Source organism: Vespula pensylvanica, chromosome 10 (genome assembly GCF_014466175.1).
Source record: "Vespula pensylvanica isolate Volc-1 chromosome 10, ASM1446617v1, whole genome shotgun sequence".
Classification (NCBI taxonomy): domain Eukaryota; kingdom Metazoa; phylum Arthropoda; class Insecta; order Hymenoptera; family Vespidae; genus Vespula; species Vespula pensylvanica.
The window spans coordinates 1,670,445-1,689,467 of NC_057694.1; the positions used below are offsets into that span (position 1 = coordinate 1,670,445).

Consider the following 19,023-nt stretch of genomic DNA (forward strand, 5'->3'; position numbering starts at 1 on the left):
TGAAAAAAAGAAAAAAGAAAAAAAAAGAAAAAAAAAAAGAAACGATAGAGAATGGTGATCCTTTAATTATGAACGTACATGGGAGGAGGAGGAGGAGGTGGGAAAGAGGAGGGAAAAAATGCTGCTGCGACGTGGATATGCAAGCACGATATGTAATTTGATTCGAGGGCTTGGCAAATATTTGGAAAGTTTTAACGTTGCATTTCCCAAGTCGGTACGAGATCGATCGAATTTTCCGATACTTGGGTTACTTCGTGTTTTCGAGAAGAAAAAAAAAGAAGAAGAAAAAGAAGAAAAAAAAAAAAAAAGGAAGTAGCATTTATGGTAGAACGAACGTTACGTGATTACCAAGTACATCGGAATGACTACGAAATTGATGGCACAACAACGTTTTCAACATTTTCAACATTTTCAGTGTACGTGTATGTTGGTTAACCGTACGATGATGTCGAATTTAATTGGCTCTAACCAACACATTTATATTAGCGTAGAATGACGTAGTAGGAGGAGGAAGGTAGCCGGCATTATTAACAAACACACATACACACATATGTACGAACGAACGCATATACACATTAACGTATAGCGTGTATATATGTGTTACTCCTCTCGACGCAACATCCGGAATAGCCGGAGGTCAGTAACGCGAAAATATTCAATGTAACATCGTGTTCCGCAAACGAGACCGTAGTTGGTACGATGCACGCGAAACGGAAGCGTAGAGAGATCCTATGCGGAGAGTGTCTATATCTCTCTATATGCACATCGATAGTTGCACATCCCAGTGAAGGTAACGTAGATCGGTTACGAGAAATATTGACCGATCGCGCGTAACGTCGAACCCCTTCAACAATAGAACCATCGCCCGTATCTGCGTTAGGCCGCCAATCTCCTCTTCAACGGCTTCTCTATATGCGTTTATGTCTCTACGTCTATGTTGTAAACGTGTATGCTATATACCACATATATAAGTACATATAGTCACGGCTATTGTCCTACAACGATCGGAAAACGCTTTTCAACGCGTAATCAACGATGCCTTCGATCATACATACATACATACATACATACATATATATATATATATGATGTATGTACATATATATATACATATATGCAGACGTAGACTGATTTAAATTTTTTTGTGAAATCGGTCAACGAAAATTCGTACAGATCGAAAATTTATATAGCTAGGTTCGAGCTATACAAAGATCTAGATTAGATCGAACGGCAACGTTAACATTGTTCGGCTAATGTCCCCATATGTCGAAGCCATATCATAAGTATCATATATACGAGCTCGCGCATCTCTATAGGAACTATTATAACGAGCGAGCGTACGTAGAAGCAGGGCGCGATGTTAAAGCGCATTTAACGAGCCGGTACGCATCAATTGTCATTAAACGACATGATTATTGCATACGTCGACGATTATTACGGCGATAGACCATTACTGGAATATCCAATCAGAGTTGGACGGTCAGACTCATAATGATCGATGCTCAATATATACATATACGTACATACATATATATATATATATATATATATATATATATATATATATAGTGTCATGGAATATTTCGTTAATGCTCGGTACGTTGCATCGCGCATATTTTCGTGAAAATATCGACAATGAAATAAAGAGAGAGATGGAGAGAGAGGAAGCCATCATAATTTAACGCTAACGAGACATTTCTAAACTAATTCCGACTGTCCACTAAAATTCTTGTCGAATAACGAATAACGATACATTATATCTTATCTCGTCGAGCATAGTAATCGTTATAATGGATACGTTATTCGATGTATCATTAATTTATATCGTACGTTAACATCACTCTCCTCTTACGATCATCCGAGGATCGAGCACCTGCGTTCCCATATCCCTCACTCGATATCCACCTCCTACCCCTGTTTTCCACTTCCTTCCTCCTACTTCACTTCATTCCATGATCCGCAGAAAATAATAGATAAATCATCCCCCAATTGGCTTCTAACGGAGTTTATTTCATAAGAAGTTGCACGCCCTACTTCATCAGCGTGGACACATTGTTACATACATACGTACATATATATATATATATATATATATATATATATATATATATATACGTACGATGATGTATACAGCACGAAGGGATTTTCTGTATGATATGCAACATGCTCGACGTAATTCAGTCGATGCAAGTCATCGAGATCATCCTCCTCGTCTGGGTTGCGGATGAGCACGCGATACGATCGATCATCCACGACGACAGCGACGTATGAGTATTATTAAGCCGAAGTAACGTCGTGATTCTGCTAAATGCGATGCTAAACAGGTACCTCGCTCTTTCTTCTTCGGGGGAACGTCTTTCCTTTTTTTTTTTTTTCTTTCTTTTCCCTTTTTTCTTTTCTTTTTCCTCTTTAACCGAGCATGAACGAGATTATGTTATCGGTGATAAACCGCACGAGAAAAGAGAGAGAAAAAAAAACGACCTCTTTCCCGAGCAAGCTCGAAATAATGGTCTCGTTTTAATAATGAATGAAACAACCCGATCTCACGTTTTATGTCAGCGTATACATACATACCTATTATATACATACTTAATAACGTATTTGGATGTAACGTGCGTACAAAAAAAAAAAGAAAAAAAAGAAAGAGAAAAAAGAATAGAAAAATTATCGTTTACGTTAAAAGATGAGCACATTCAAAAAAAAAAAAAAAAAAAAAGAAAAAAAAAGAAAGAAAGAAAGAAAAAGAAAAAGAAGAAAAAATGACAGCACGGCAGCACGTTTCTCGAATCTTTCATAAATGATATATAAAACGTAACTGAGCAGAGAAAAAGAGAGACAGAGAGAAAGAGAAAGAGAGTGAAATTTATCTTCTATTTTCTGATATCCTCGTATCTATGTACGTAACGCGAGAGGGGAGATGCGCCACTTCAAGGACCGATTTAACTCTTATCTCGGCAGCTTATCTTTTATACGAATATTCACGCAAATTTATCGATCTGTCCACGGTCGTACGGCTTTCTTTCTCTGCCTTATTCCTTCTCCTTTTTTCTCTTTCTCTCCTTTTCTCTTTCTGTCTTCCTCGTTCCTTTCTTCTTTATTTCTTTCTTCTTCCATCGAGCACGAGAGCTTCGAGCGTCATTTTTACGCTCGTCTCCGGGGACGCGATAAGAAAAAAATAAGAAGCCACTCCCGGACGGAGTCACGTTATTATGAGCATGAATTTTTATATTGAGAGATTTTATCGCGTTCAGCCGACGTTGCACGGTAGAAGGGAAAAATAAATAAAAACCGTAAGATTCGTCGCACCATCCCTCTTTCTCTCTCTCTCTTTCTCTCTCTGAACTCACCCCCTCCAGTCTTCTTCACCAGCCGTCTCGGTAATGACGTACACCCGCGCAAATACGCCATTGCATGGGGCCAAGTATTTTCGCTGCTTCTTCTTCTTCTGCTTCTTTATTGTATTTTATTGTATTGTATTTTATTTTATTTTATTTTATTTTATTTGTTTCTTTTTTTTTTTTTTTTTTTATATACGCAACACCGAACGTGTTTTTCCTTCGTTCAAAAATAATTATCACGCGAAAGAGAAACGCGTAACGCACGATAAACCTACCATCACAAATTTGTATCTCTTCTCTTTCTCTTTTTCCAGTTTTCTCTCTCATTTTTGTATCTCTTTTATATTTCCCACGAGTGAAGAAATATTTTCAATTACAGCTCGTAATTAAATCTGTCAAGTAGAAAAAAAGAAAAATGTAGTTCAAACGTTTGTTCATCGCCATGAAATCGTCGGATGAAGTCAATTTTTTCTTTTTTTTTTCTTTTTTGTCTCTTATGAAGTCATCTACGACGAGAATCAGAAGCAATAAAAACTTATTTTAATTAGCATCCTTAAGAATCTTAAATACCTCTCTAGAAAGACTCGACTATGTTGCATCTATGACGGATAAAAAGAGCACGATGATATCATAGATCAATGACTCGTATAAAAATAAATACAGTAATACGCCTGCGTCGTAGAATTTTCTACGATAATATTCCAACTCCATTCCGAAGGCAGCGTGGCCGAGCGGTCTAAGGCGCTGGTTTTAGGCACCAGTCCGAAAGGGCGTGGGTTCGAATCCCACCGCTGTCAGATATTTTTTTTCTCTTTCCGTGAACGTACAAAATCGTGCTCTTTTTATTTATTTATTTTTATTATTTTTTCCGTTAATATAAACAAAATTGAGTATTTTTTTTTTTTTTATCGAAAAGATTTGCACTGCGATGCAAGACGTACGACAAATTTACATTTAATTATCTCGCGATGATAAACGTTATAAATATTCCCTTTATAATCGATATAAAGTTAATAATATATTTCTTACGTATTGATAGAAATCTATTCGATAGATCGATAACTATAACTCTCTCGGCAAGTATACGTGTTTGCTTTTTTTTTTCTTTTTTATCACATCTTTTTATATCTTTGACGTTTATAAATTCTCTTCCTTATTTATATTTCATAATTATCTTCGTATTGATATAATCGTAATACTAAGAAAACAAAGAAGAAGAAAAATATTCGTACGATACGAATTATCAGCTGTTATCAAAAATATATCCGACGTAATTATCGTGCGATTTTAAAATGAGATCTAACAAAAACACACATTATGCAAAAGATTGGGCGATGTAAAAAAGTCAAGGTCCCACCGAGATTTGAACTCGGATCGCTGGATTCAGAGTCCAGAGTGCTAACCATTACACCATGGGACCCTCGATGATACCTAGAAAAATAAAAATTATATATACCTAAAATAAAATTTAGAAATTGATCTAAAATGCTTATTATGTAACAAAAATTCATATATACTATTATTTTGTATATACCAGAGTCTAAAGATACGCGTCAACGTAGAAGCAATGCTCGTTCTACAGAGTGATCATATTATATATAAAATAAATATATATATATATATACACACACGTGCGCATATACAAAGCGATATTAATGTTGTTACAAATATTTGCAATATATTGTATTCTATACAAATATCTAATCGAGATAAGAATGAAACGAAAGCTCACTTATAAACTTTATCTTATCTTATCTTATTCGACAAGAAACAATTATTAAAAAAACATTATCTCTTTACTATAAAATTTACACGTATTGTTAAACACAATGTTATAAAAAATGATATATTTAGTGTATATTTCACTCACTTGTATTGCTTTTTGATCAATAAAAAAACGGGGATGTAGCTCAGTGGTAGAGCGTTCGCTTTGCATGTGAAAGGTCCCGGGTTCGATCCCCGGCATCTCCAAATTTTTTTTTTCCTTTTTTCTTCTAACCAAAGAACACAAACAACATCGTACGATCGGCAAAATAAATTTTTATTAATACCAATGTAATTCGAAAGATCGAATCAATTAAAAAAATAAAAAAAAAATAAATAAATAAATAAAAGAACAGAAGAAAAAACACACACAAGCACGTACACACGTCGTTCTTTTAAAAAAAAAAATCCTGTTGCGAGACCTATTAGAAGGTTCTGCATTCGAGAAAGGTTGAGAAATAAATGGCATACAACCCATGACCGCGTAATTGCCAACACGTGCTCGTCAATTACCAGTTTGATTTGAGTATTCAGTAACTGGACGACGGTGGTCAGCACGTTCGTTAGAGAGGGAGTGAGAAAGAGAAAGAGAAAGAGAAAAAGATATGATATACATACATATATATATATATATATAAAAAGAAAGAGAGAGAGAGAGAGAGAGAGAGAGAAAATAATATAGCAAGAGATAGAATAAAAGAAGAAAGAAAAAGAAAAAGGAAACGAAAGAAAAAAGAAAAAAATGATATCGATACAGAGGCACAAGACACACGGAGGAACGTCGAACGAGCAATGGCCGTGGCCGTATGTAAAGTGAAATAGGGAGATACGCGACGTTATGCAGATGAAGCCGGAGCAAAGAGATTGAATGGTAATAGTCTTCGATTCGTCATATGCAAAAGTTTCAAATATAGACGTGGGTTATACCGAAAAGAAAGAGAAGAGTATCAAGTCAACCACCCCCTCCAATTCACCCTTACCCTTCCCTCTCTCACATCCTTCGTATATCTCCTCTTGTCAACGCGAGAGAAAGATGGTATCATTAGAATTGCCATAGTCATCATAAGCGACTAAGATATATACCATCTACATATGTATGCATGTATTTATGTATATATATATATATATATATATATATATATATATATATATATATCTTTATCGTAATATACAGAGAAATAATCGTGCGAAATACACTGTGACGTGCTTGAATCTTCCTCGCTCTTCGGTTAACTCCCTGGTATATCAGAAAAAGAGGGTGAGTAAGAAAGAGAAAGAAAGGAAAAATAGAAAGAGAGAGAGAGAGAGAGAGAGAGAGAGAGACTAGAGGTTGATAGTATAGAAAAGGATGAGAATTAATCATCGAGAAAATACGACGCAATAAGGCAGAACGCGGTTCGAATCTAACGTAATCGTACGCCGATGAGTCTTGCGAACATAAGAAAGGCTAGCAAAGGAGATAACGGCCTTGATTGATCGCGAGCAGTCGCGACAGTTATATGTTGTGTATCTATGTATATATGCATGTATATATGTACACGTAACGTAAACCTTCTTCTACTCCAGAACGACAAGTTGACGCAAAGTATACTTCGTCGCAAAAAGTAAAATCGTCCTTCACAATGGCACAAAGATACATTTTTCTTTTCTAATTCCTTTGTCTTCGTCGCGTATGGTTCCAGTGATTGGAATATTTTACGAACGGGTTACGAACGTTCCGCGAAATTGAGAAAATTTATTTTTTCCTCCTTGTTTATATATATACGTTCTCTATTATCGTAAAAGAAAAAAAATAATAATTTTCTCTATTCCCGTGGCTTCTTATTTGTTGTATGTACGAGGTTACCACGTATGTAGTAGTACACATACGTACGTACATATGTGTACTATATATGTATCTATGTTGAACGTATATATATATATATATGTGTGTATGTGTGTATGCACGAATGTAAGTACGTACGTGCAAGGAAAGTGAATGTGATAGAAAAGAAGTATCTTTCATGATCGAAGGAGAATCGACGAGAAAATCAGGGCTTCGCTAGACGTTATGAAATCTAATAGAGCAGCCTTAAACCTGCGGTATTCGTATCGTTCCCTATGGAAAAGGGACAGAAAAAGGAGAAAGAAAGAAAGAGAGATCCCCTGTCAGTCGAGCGTTATAATATTCTGTCCGGCAAAACCGTATCTACTTTATTTCGTTCTACGAAGGAGAGCGTAACTACGTGAAAACAGCATAAAAAAGAAAAGAAAAGAAAAGAAAAGAAAAGAAAAGAAAAGAAAAGAGAGAGAGAGAAAGAGAAAGATAAAAAGAGATAGAGATAAAGATAGAGAAAGAGAGGGGAAAAAAAATCTCGTCGCATAGATATCAAGTTTTGACCCAACGTCGACGATAGGGTCAGCAGTGGAGCGTGTGACCATTTTGTCACCCTCCTCTGCAAAATTTTATTTACGAATATCCTTTCGCCTAGTCCCACCCAAATGCGCGACACTGCGAACATAAAAGGACATTTGAGTGCTCCACCCCCACCCTCTACCTCTACACCCACACCCTCATACTCTTTCTCTTTCTAGTATGTTCGTACTTTTCGCGGATTTCTTTCCGGTTTACAAGCGCGTAACTTCCGGCTGAATATAAATGTCCGATTGAAAGAGAGAAAGAGATAGAGATAGAAGAGAGAGGGGTAAGGAAGGGAGAGATAGTTTTCGACCCCTTGGCTGGACTTTCCCTTTTTTCTATCTCTTCTTTCGAGAAAAAAGAAAAATAAAATAAAAAGAATGAAAAAAGAATCGACGGCAACGAAATATTCTTTTTATTTCCATAAAAGAGAGAGAGAGAGAGAGAGAGAGAGAGAGAAACGATAGACAAGTATTTTATAGACTTTCTCTCTCTTTCTTTCTTTTTCTATTTCTTTCTATCTCGTATCGTTACTTTCTATCAGGAAGCAGTAGCATAGAATCGCGTAAATATCTTCGAGTGAAGCAATTTCAACTCCGATGACTTTGATACTCGAACGGCGAAGAGTAAAGGAAATAGATATAGAGAGAGAGTGAGAGAGAAAGAGCAAATTAAAAAAAGAAAAAGAAAAGAAAAGGAATAAAAAAAAAAAAATCACCGGGGCGTCCGAAGGGCATTCCAAGTGCAACGGGAAGCTAGAGGGTGGGGAAGTCTAAGGGATGAAGATGAAATCCATCAGATGGGAGAGATCACGCCTGTCTACTCGTAACAATAATGCGGCCCGCAGACAGTTTTTGTGTCCCCGTTTCTTTTTTTTTTTTCTTTCTTTCTTTCTTTTTATATATATATATATATATATATATATATTCGTTCTCTCTCACTCTTTCTTTCAAACACAAGCAAGTACTATATATTTCTCTATCTATCCATCTATCTATCTATCTATCTATCTCTTTCTCACTCGTCGGAGCGTGTTCCATGGAGAGTAAAGGCAAAAGAAAAAAAAAAAGAAGAAAAAGGAGGACGAGGAGGAGGAGGAGAAGGAGGTGGAGGAGGAAGAGGAGGAAGAGAGAGGATCAAGCAAGGAAAGCCTTAAATATTTAGACGGCTAATTTTCACGGAGGATTTTTAAGCCGACGAAGGAAAGTGAGAATTGAAAAGGAACGCGGTGAAGCGGAGGTGCTCTCTTACAGAAAGAAAAAGAGAGAGAGAGAGAGGGAGAGAAAGAGAGAGAGTTCAGGGTAAGGCGGGGAGGTGAGTCCACAAGTCCACCCCCTAAAGAAATGTCCTCCAGACTGAAATAATAATGAGAGGCGCCAGCGCCTTTAATCACGATATTAAACATTTACGATTGCCACGGCGTCCTGTTCTGTTAACAACCAACACAGTTCTTTCTTTCTTTCTTTCTTCCTTCCTTCCTTCCTTCCTTCCTTCCTTCCTTCCTTCTTTTTTTTCTTTCCTTTCTTTCTTCCTTCCTATTTTTTTCTTTTACCTTTCTTTTTTCCTCTCTTTCTCCCTTTCTTTCTTTCTTTCTTTCTCTTCACGGAGCTCCGATCTTCCCTCTCTTCGTTCCTTTCTTTTTCTTTTTATTCCTTATTCCTAATTTCTTATTTCTTATTTCTTATTTCCTCGTTTTCTCCTTTTGCATTTTCATTTTCATGTCTTCTCTCCTTCTTTCCTACCTTTCCTTTCTTTCTCTTATTTTTCATTTTCCTTTTCTTCCTTCTCTTTCATTTTTAGCACAAAGCTCCCAACGAGGAGAGCTCATCCTTCTGATTTTTCTTTTTTTATCTGTTCGTCCGTTTGTTTGTTTACGTTTACTTAGTAGCTTGATAAAGAATGAGTTTTTTAAAAGACCGAGATTTTCGTGGATGTCTAAGTACATAAAAGATCTCGATGATAAGCTTTCGACGTATATTTCTTTCTCTCTCTCTCTCTCTCTCTCTCTCTCTCTCTCTCTCTCTCTCTCTCTCTCTCTCTCTCTCTCTCTCTCTCGTTTCTATCACTCTTCGTCGTAGATGGTCCGGTCTCTCGTCCGGTCAGAAACACGCGGACATCGACGAAAAAGTTCATTTTTCTCTGCCGACGACGTCCAGCTATCGCGAGATTATGTCCCGAACAGCGTTGGATCGACGACAATGGCGTAGCCACCAGCAAATCGAGCTCATCCTCTCTCTCTCTCTCTCTCTCTCTCTCTCTCTCTCTCTCTCTCTCTCTCTCTCTCTCTTTCTCTTTTCCTCTTCCTGCTCACTCTATACCAGTTTCTCCGGTTTGTTTTGCTTTCGCGCAATTTCTCATCCATTATCCGAGCGTACGCGAGCAGCCTCGCCGTCGCCGATGGTTATTTATGGTTTCGAAGTCGCTTGATTAATTTTTCTCTCTTCTATTGTACACGTAGAATACATACGTACTTTTATATACATATATGTGTGTGTGTATGTATATATGTATACGTATATATATATATATGATACGTAAAATACATCACCGAGATAATCGTGTCGACACCAGAGTTCTCATGTCCCGTAAGAATTACAAACAAACACAAATTCTGTTACGCTTTTTCAGCTACTTTTCAGCTCTCGATTATTAAAAAAAAAAAAAAAATAAATAAATAAATAAATAAAGAAAGAAAATAAAAAAGAACATAAATAGGTAAATAAAAAAAGAATATAATCTCGTACTTCTAACAATAGCAAATCAAATCGAATCGAATCATCAAAATCGCATTTTTAAGGTTCGATTAAGCCGACGATAACTCGAGGCGATAGACCGAGAAAAAGTATATTATAGAAGAAGGAATGGAAAGTAGAGAGAGAGAGAGAGAGAGAGAGAAAAAAAGAGAGAAAGACAGAGAAAGAGAGACGAATTTAATATTCGGAATTTCGGTAATGTGATTTCATGGGACGTCGGCTGCAAAACGCCTAAGCATTACAAATACGATTTCCCTTTTTCGAGGGGGATGGACAAGAGGCGGAGTCGAACACCATGGAAATAGCATTTTTGCCAAAGCTGTTTTCCAATTTTTCACCTCTCTCTCTCTCTCTCTCTCTTTTTCTCTTTCTTTCTTTTCCCCCACTCTTTCCTTTTTTTCTTTATCTTCATCCTTTTCCTTCTTCATCTCTCCCTCTTTATCGTGACCAGCTAGGATCGAATTACCAGTTCGCTCGGCTGTCAACCGTTAGAAAAGACGGCCATAAATCGAGAATTAGATAGAAGAAGAAATGGAATCTCTTCTAGCTGTCAACTCGAAGAGAAGCATTATCGAGTACCGATAAAACGAAGTTATGTGAAGTTTCGTAACGACCCTCTTTCGATCTCGACGATAAATGATCACCTATCGGATTATATCGAGTACCTTTTTTAACAATTTTAAATCGAACCGATACGAATCATTTGTTCGCAATAATTCTTCGTAATAAAGTAAAACAATATCTTACATATACGTCAATAATAAACGAAGAAACATTAATATAACGCTATGAAATAATACAGGGAGACTGATAAAAATATATATATATATATAATGTTAACTTCGAGTATTATAGTATATCTATGAGTATCTATGTATATAATTCACCTTTCTTAATACTCTATTCATCGTCAATTTTTCTTTTTTTTTGCTACAATATCGTCGTCACCCTTCCTTCGACCCTTTTGGCTGCCACACCGGGATTCATTGTGTATCATCATCGACGTAAGGGCTGCTTGAAAATACGTTCGCTCGAGTTTTTTTCTTTCTTCTATCTTTTTTCCTCTCTCTCTCTTTTTTCATGTCGTCGCTCCTGGCAACTCTACTACGGTGTACTGTCGCATCCTCTCCCCACAACGAGAGTCGAAGAAAGTCGACATACATACATACATACAACATACATATACATATATATATATATATATATATATATATATATATATATATATTCGAATGAGAGAGAAAGAAACAGAGAAAGTGAACACGGTAACATGAGAATGACAACAGATGCGTTGGAATGAAATTACAAGTGTCCCGGTATTGTACGGCTCTGTTGTGCCTTTTTAGTGAAATTGTTGTGACAAGCGTTTCAACGTGGTGCGACTCTCAACTCCCAGCACCCTTTGCGATTCCGCGTTTTTTTCTCCTCTCTTTTTCTCTTTTCTCTCTCTCTATATATATATACATATATATCTTTCTCTCTTTTACTCATTCACGCTTCTATCTCCTTCTCACTCTCTCTTTCTCACGTATACTCGTTTTCGTTACGAGGCCATGCTGCAAACTTACCCCTCGAAAAAGAGGAAAGGGGGGAGAAAAAAGACTCGCGACACTTTTGCGGTGTCAAGTCCTGGCCTTCTGGGAAAAGGGCTCGTCCTTTTCTACCCGTCCTGTTCTTACCACTGTTAATCCTATTTAATCGGCTCTTTTTTCCTTCCCGGTAAGACGTATTAGTGATTCTTACTAAATAAATAAATTTCTCTACGAACAAAACTATATATATATATATATATATATATATATATATGCAATTATAGAATTAAAGGATTTGGACACACATTACCGATAACGAATCTTCTTTCATTTCCCGTTTTTTCTTTTTTATTTTTGCAAATTTACAATATGTTCTAAAGAAAGAGAGAGAGAATCTTTATAATCCAGTAAATAATTATACAAAGACGGAGATTTATCGTACGGGATTACAAAAGCTTCAATCGGTTATCTTTGCTTTCCCTAATTATCTATGACTATTCATCGGGTCATTTATATTCCAAGCAATTACCAGCTCCATCAGTCTCCGAATTCGACTTCGTCGAAAGCTTCTCTTTTCTCTTTTCTCTTTTCTCTCTCTCTCTCTCTCTCTCTCTCTCTCTCTCTCTCTCTCTCTCTCTCTCTCTCGCATCATTTATCTTCCTCGCCGAGATATTTCTCGCGATAATTGCGAGACGATTCCTAACTTTCTCCCTTAATCGAGATCTCTTCTAAACTGTATGATATAATGAAACTAGTTTTTTATTTATTAAAAAATCAAAAGAGAAATACCTACGTATCACGACGCAACGAAAAATATTATCTTTACTTAAGATCTATTTACCTAATTTGTATATAGATAGGAAAAAAAGTAATGTTTAAAAAATAAAATTATAATTACGATTGCAATTATTTTCTTATCACGAAATATTATAATAATTAAATTTAGATATTTAATGTTCGACGATTAAAATTGAAAGAAATAAAAAGAGAGAGAGAGAGAGAGAAAGAGAGAAACAAAAAAAAAGAAAAAAAAAAAAAGATCTGCTAAGTGTGGGGTTCGAACCCACGCTCCCAAATGGGAACCAGAGCTTAAATCTGGCGCCTTAGACCGCTCGGCCAACCTAGCATGCTTGAATGCGCTGCTAAAGAAATGACATATAACGGCTAATACGTTCTAATTAATTCTATTCGTAGAAAATAAAATGTTTAACCTAAATGTAGGATTGAAGTGTGTCTTTTTTCTTTTTTTCTTTTTATATTATTATATTAACGAGAAAATTAATTTTTCTTCTTTTCTTTCTTATTTTTTATTATTATTACTATTCTAGAGAAATATAATCTCGATATTAAAAAAAGAAATACAATGCTACTCGTTGCATTATTAAAAAGTTGACGACATAGACTATAAATAAATCACTCTCGACCATACTACGTACGTACGTACTTACTTACTTACTTACTTACTTACTTACTTACTTACTAACGAAGACCGAAGTTACTCACTACGTGTAATTTACTACGAATGCTAATGAACCGTCTCTTTGACTTTCTTCAACAAAGTCCGTTGAAAAATTGCGGAAGTTGTAAAAGTCTTAGGGCAATTTGAATAGTATAGTCATTACTCAACTTGTTCGTCGTTCTTGCTTTTTCTGCTTCTCCCTCATTCTCTCTAATAATGGATTAAAAAAACACAAATGACTAGTAAGATCTAATCGAATATAATCTAAAGATTTCGCTCGTTTCAAGTATTACGAAAGGTATGTACGTACTTAAAAAAAAAAAAGAAAGAAAGAAAGAAAAAAAAAACAAATTGAACGCACTTGTAAAATCAAAACTGATGAAGGTCCTGAAAAAAGTAAGTAGAAATCATTCTCTTAAAGGCTAATCTAATCGAACGCTTCTCACTTCATTTTTACGCATTACGATCAATCTATCTATCTAATAAATCTATCTATTCTAATAAATCTAAATCGCGCAATCAAATCGAATCTAATATCGATTTAATGTTTAATAATATTACTGCAATTTTAAATGACTCTCAAACTATCTCTCTCTCTCTCTCTCTCTCTCTCACTCACTCGTTGGGTTTCAATATATATTTTTTTACAAGACGTACACACGTGATCGTTTAAATACATCTGTGTTATAAGCTAACCAAATGATATCAACATTATTTTTATAAAAACAAATAGAAATAGATAAGATTAAGAGTGCCGTATTTAAAAATTAAAATCTTTAAAAAGCTTCTTTTTATTAAAAAATATACCTCGTAATTAAAAAAAAAGAATAATAATAATAAGTAAAAAAATAACAAGTAGAAATTCGATAAAAACGTCTCGCCGACGACAAATGATGAATGCAAAAATAAAAAGAAAAAGAAATAATGGTAAAAGGAGGAAATAGAGAGTGAAAGAGAAAGAGAGAAAGAGAGACAGAGAGAGAGAGAAAGAAAGAGACGCGTTTAATATCGTTGTTGATGTTAAAATCGCGTGTCATGAAAATTCGTACCAGTCTACGCGTCTATCCTCTTAACCACTCGAAAAGCACCCTTACTACTCGACAATATCATTAAACGTAATCATTCTCCGTCTCTTTCAAAAGTCACCTTGAAACACTCGAAAGACTTTAGAAATAGATTGTCAAAGTTTACACGATTAATTAAGACGATTGTCTAAATCGTTTCTACTTTTGTGTGCGCGCGTATATGTGTATGTATGTATGTATATATGTATGTTTTAAACAAGACTCTGTTTTACGTGAAAATTTGTATACCTAAAACGATTGAAATTAATCTTAGTATCTGTACGTCTCTCTCTCTCTCTCTCTCTCTCTCTCTCTTCTCTCTCTCTCTCTCTCTCTCTCTCTCTCTCTCTCTTTCTCTTTCTATTTTTCTCTTTTTCATTTTCTCTTTCTGACGAGGGTTGAACGTCGGTTAAACTACGTCGATATTTCAAGATTTTCAAGATTTTAAAGAAACGTTCCTGTTTAAAAAGAAGAAAACACGTGTTAAGAAATATCCCGCAGAGATATACATAACGTATACATATATGTATGTATGTATGTATGTCGTGGCAGACTAAAAATGAAAAAATAATTAGTTAAAGCAAATGTTTCTTCGGTTTAGCACGTGTGCCAAAGATTCTTCTTTTCCCTTCTTTTAAGCTAACAACACGTGTAGAAAATTGTATCTACTTTTGTAAAGTAACTTGAAAGTAATAGGAGCTCTTCTTTTTATCTTTACATTTTCTACGTCTTTTCGGCGAGGATCGACTGTTGAACGATTTGACGAGTGAACTTCTCAAATTCGATATTTTAGGATTGTTATCGCTTTTATAACGCTGTATAACTTGAAAGAAATACTTAAATATATATTCTATGTACATTATATACGTACGTGCGTGCGTTTGTATTTTTTAAAATCTCATTTCTAAATAAATTTCACTTTATCGTATAGAAAATTATATGTTAATTCATATGCAAAGTTCTATTCTATTTTCTAATGTTTCTCTTTTTAAAACTAATTATTACGAAGCTATATAGAAATTCCTCTCTCGAAAATTTTTCTGCAAAAAAAGAATTCATTCGACAAGTGTCATATCGATTTCACGAAGGACTTTTTATTTTATTTTATTTTTTTTTTAAATTTTACTATCAGTTTTGATTTTCTTTTTCAAATAGTAATCTACATTTTCCTTAACGACAACTATTCCACGAGAACAAAAAAAGAAAAGAAAGAAAAACGGAACGAGTAACTTTCCTTTGAAATAATTTTTCATTTCGAATCTAAAAAAGAAAAGTTAGGTTATAAATGGTTACGATCTCGTATATGTAAAAATACTAACACGTTATCGATAATATCGATTGATAATAATAATTCGACGTTGTTAAGATTGAATATACTATAATTTTCGTTTCTATGTCACTATTGATATTGAATCTATGTCATTATTGATAGTCGAATCTTATCTCGTTTTATTTCTACCTTTTACGTTCTTTATTTCTTACGATCAACTGATCGAACGATTTGAAAAATGCATCAAACTCGATGTTCGAAGATTAATCCTCTATAAATCCCTCATATATGTAACTTTTACAAGTTACAATAATTATCTTGAAATGTTTAATACGTATTTACTAGCATCCCTATTAAAATAATCGTCATTTCTACTATAATTCAAATATAATAATATTATATATAGATATACCTATTCAGAGTATAGTACAGTTATATTAATATATCAGTAATATTGTAAATAAAATGTTCAATATATTTTATCATCGCAAAATAATCGTCACTTTGTGTTCGAAATAATTACTGTAATTTAAATATAGCAATGTTATATATATATATACCCCCATTTAAACAATTATATTAATATATTGATAATATGATAACATTAGTATGATATATATGTATAATTCATAGATACGAATAAAAATTTGTGGTTAGAAATGATTATGCGTTGCAACGAGTTCGTATGTTATATATGTGTATATATATTTATATATATATATATATGTATATATATATTCACCTAATTATATTAATATATCAATAATACGATAACATTAATATAATATGTTATATATATATATATCCATAATTAATAGATACGAATAAAAATTTGTGGTTAGAAATGATTATGCGTTGTAACGAGTTCGTATGTATACATATGTGTATATGTATATTTATATATATATATATATATGTATATATATGGACTTATTCATCTAATTATATTAATATATCAATAATACGATAACATCAATATGATATATATCCATAATTCATAAATACTAATAAAAATTTGTGGTTAGAAAAGGTTATGCGTTGAACAAGTTCGTACGTTCGTACGTTCGGATATACATATATAAATATAAATATATATATATATATAATACGTATGTATATATGTTAAGAATAACTTACATGATAGATACGACAATCGTTGATAACCTTCTATCATTCTTCTTCTATCTCCTATCTTCTATCTTCTATTCCAACATTTTCCATCCCAAGTAATAATTCTACGACGATTTATTTCCACAACGAAATATTGATAAAACCACACAACACACACACACACACATATGTATTATACACGAAATTCTCACCAGCTTTCCTCTCGCACTTTTCACATTGATTTTAAAATAACGATAGAATTAACTTATAACTAAATAAAATCGGACGACAACGACGCGACAACGAAGAAGACGACGACGATATGGCGTCGTTGATTAGTACGTTTTAATGTAAACGAAGAGAATTATATCGTTTAGATCAACGGAGAAATTCATTTGTAAACATCGAATGATATAACACGGAAGAAAAAAGAAAAAATAAAGGATGACTAATGTACGGGATACTCTACGACCTTTGAGATTATCGTCGAACGAAGAACAGTACTTCTCGTTGTGATTCTTTTTTTTTCTCTCTCTCTCTCTCTCTCTCTCTCTCTCTGTCTTTCTTATTCGCTCACGTACTCTTCTTTATCATCGTCGTTCATATAAACACTCTACGACGCCATTCCTAAGATCCGTTGGAAATAAGCCTACGTACTTACATATATATATGTATGTATGTATATATATATACATATATACTTATAATATAACCGTTGCTTACGAAACGAGGAATTAAATTCTGAATACGTTGAATGACTTAAGGTGGAGGGGGAAGATTCTTACCGGTAAAACGTCGTTGCTCGTCTTAATACACGATGACCAACTGTAAGGAATGAAAAATAAAAGAAATAAAAATGATTACTTTCAATCAATAATTTACTAAGGAAAATTTTGTTCGCCGTGATGAAAAGATTCGATGAGAGATTTGAAGGAAATGTAATTATGTTGTATTAGACGAAATGTATATTTGATATAATATGTTTGATGAATGATATAATTAGAATATTGTAAATACGTGTATCTTATAAACTAAAATAATCTGATGTTATATATATATATATATATATATATATATATATATATATAGATGTGTTATATATATAGATATGTTTAATAAAATAATATTCACATATAATATTACGCACTATCTTATCGAAATTATTTCGATGTATACGAGAAAATATTATATACGAGAGGTAATATTATTATATACGTATGTACATATATACATAGCAAATTTATGATATAACGTAACTCATTAAATATTAGATATTTGTATTATTTCGATTTATATATATGTATGTGTAACGAAAATACATATTGTATGATTAATCTACTAAACGATTAAATATTAAATAAATAAGATAGATAACGTAAATATATATCTAAAGAAATATATAGTAACTAACATTTGATGCAAAACGATCGATTAATTCCTAAGTGAATCTTAAAAAGCGATGAATCTTCTTGGTTCCTATTCTTTTTCAGATCGTAAAATTACTTAACCTAAGAAATTTTTAATCCTAGATATTTCTCTTCTTTTTGTATCGTCTTGGATTATATATTTCGATTTATCTAAAAGAATATATTCGTCTGACGAACAATTGAACATTAAATAAATATATAAAATTAATAGTGTAATAAATTATAACGTAATTTAATATTACACGGGAATTAATTTAATAATATTGCGTGAGATTAAATCGTGAATAATAAATTAATATATACACACACATACATACATACATACATACATACATACATACATACATCGATACATACATCGATACATACATACATACATATATATATATATATATATATATATATATATATATAAAATTTCTACGTACCTAATAGAGAGAGATGCTTACCACAGGCGCACGTAACATATACTAGACGACTTTGTATTTTCCAAACTAATGTTATATAATGAAATCTAAAGCGATCGATATTATTATTTATTACAATAACAAGGTCGTTATTTCAACATTGTTTCCTCGTATTATTTAGAATCACGTCTCTGATTGGATAAGACATCGTACGTATATTAACTAACATTGGCTCGTCCTTCTCGACCAATTAGAGACTCGTTAATATTCGGCGAAAGATCACGTGACCCACGCGATTCTCTTTTGTCACGTTCATTTCTCCGGCGATCTTCGACGAAGCACGTTGTCTCAGGTACGTAAATTAATAAATAATTATTTGCACGATTAATTATTCATTTCCATCCGTATTAACTCGTTAGAAATACGATCATCGTCTCGGCATAGATATATTTATCGTTGACATATCTGCATAAGTATTTTTTCCGAAAGTATATCTTTATT

At 33.6% G+C, this 19,023-nt stretch overlaps 1 protein-coding gene, 1 long non-coding RNA gene and 4 other non-coding genes across 10 annotated transcripts in view; 3 read left to right on the forward strand and 3 right to left on the reverse strand.

Annotated features, from left to right (window-relative positions):
* Window positions 1–17,211, reverse strand: part of LOC122632655 (apoptotic protease-activating factor 1) — a 66,769-nt gene extending 49,558 nt beyond the window's left edge. For both annotated transcript variants that reach the window (XM_043819746.1, XM_043819745.1), the window contains exon 1: window positions 16,716–17,211. The gene's annotated coding sequence lies outside the window, so the exon portion shown is untranslated. The remainder of the gene's footprint in view (window positions 1–16,715) is intronic.
* On the forward strand, window positions 4,056–4,135 carry Trnal-uag. Its single transcript has one exon. It is a non-coding gene; the product is annotated as a tRNA-Leu (tRNA).
* Window positions 4,687–4,758, reverse strand: Trnaq-cug. The gene has a single exon. It is a non-coding gene; the product is annotated as a tRNA-Gln (tRNA).
* Trnaa-ugc lies at window positions 5,238–5,309 on the forward strand. Its single transcript has one exon. It is a non-coding gene; the product is annotated as a tRNA-Ala (tRNA).
* On the reverse strand, window positions 12,828–12,911 carry Trnal-uaa. Its single transcript has one exon. It is a non-coding gene; the product is annotated as a tRNA-Leu (tRNA).
* Window positions 17,212–18,835: 1,624 nt separating the features above from the next.
* The window catches only part of LOC122632658, a 52,058-nt gene continuing 51,870 nt past the window's right edge, over window positions 18,836–19,023 (forward strand). For all 4 annotated transcript variants that reach the window (XR_006327921.1, XR_006327919.1, XR_006327918.1 and 1 more), the window contains exon 1: window positions 18,836–18,874. This is a non-coding gene — a long non-coding RNA (uncharacterized LOC122632658). The remainder of the gene's footprint in view (window positions 18,875–19,023) is intronic.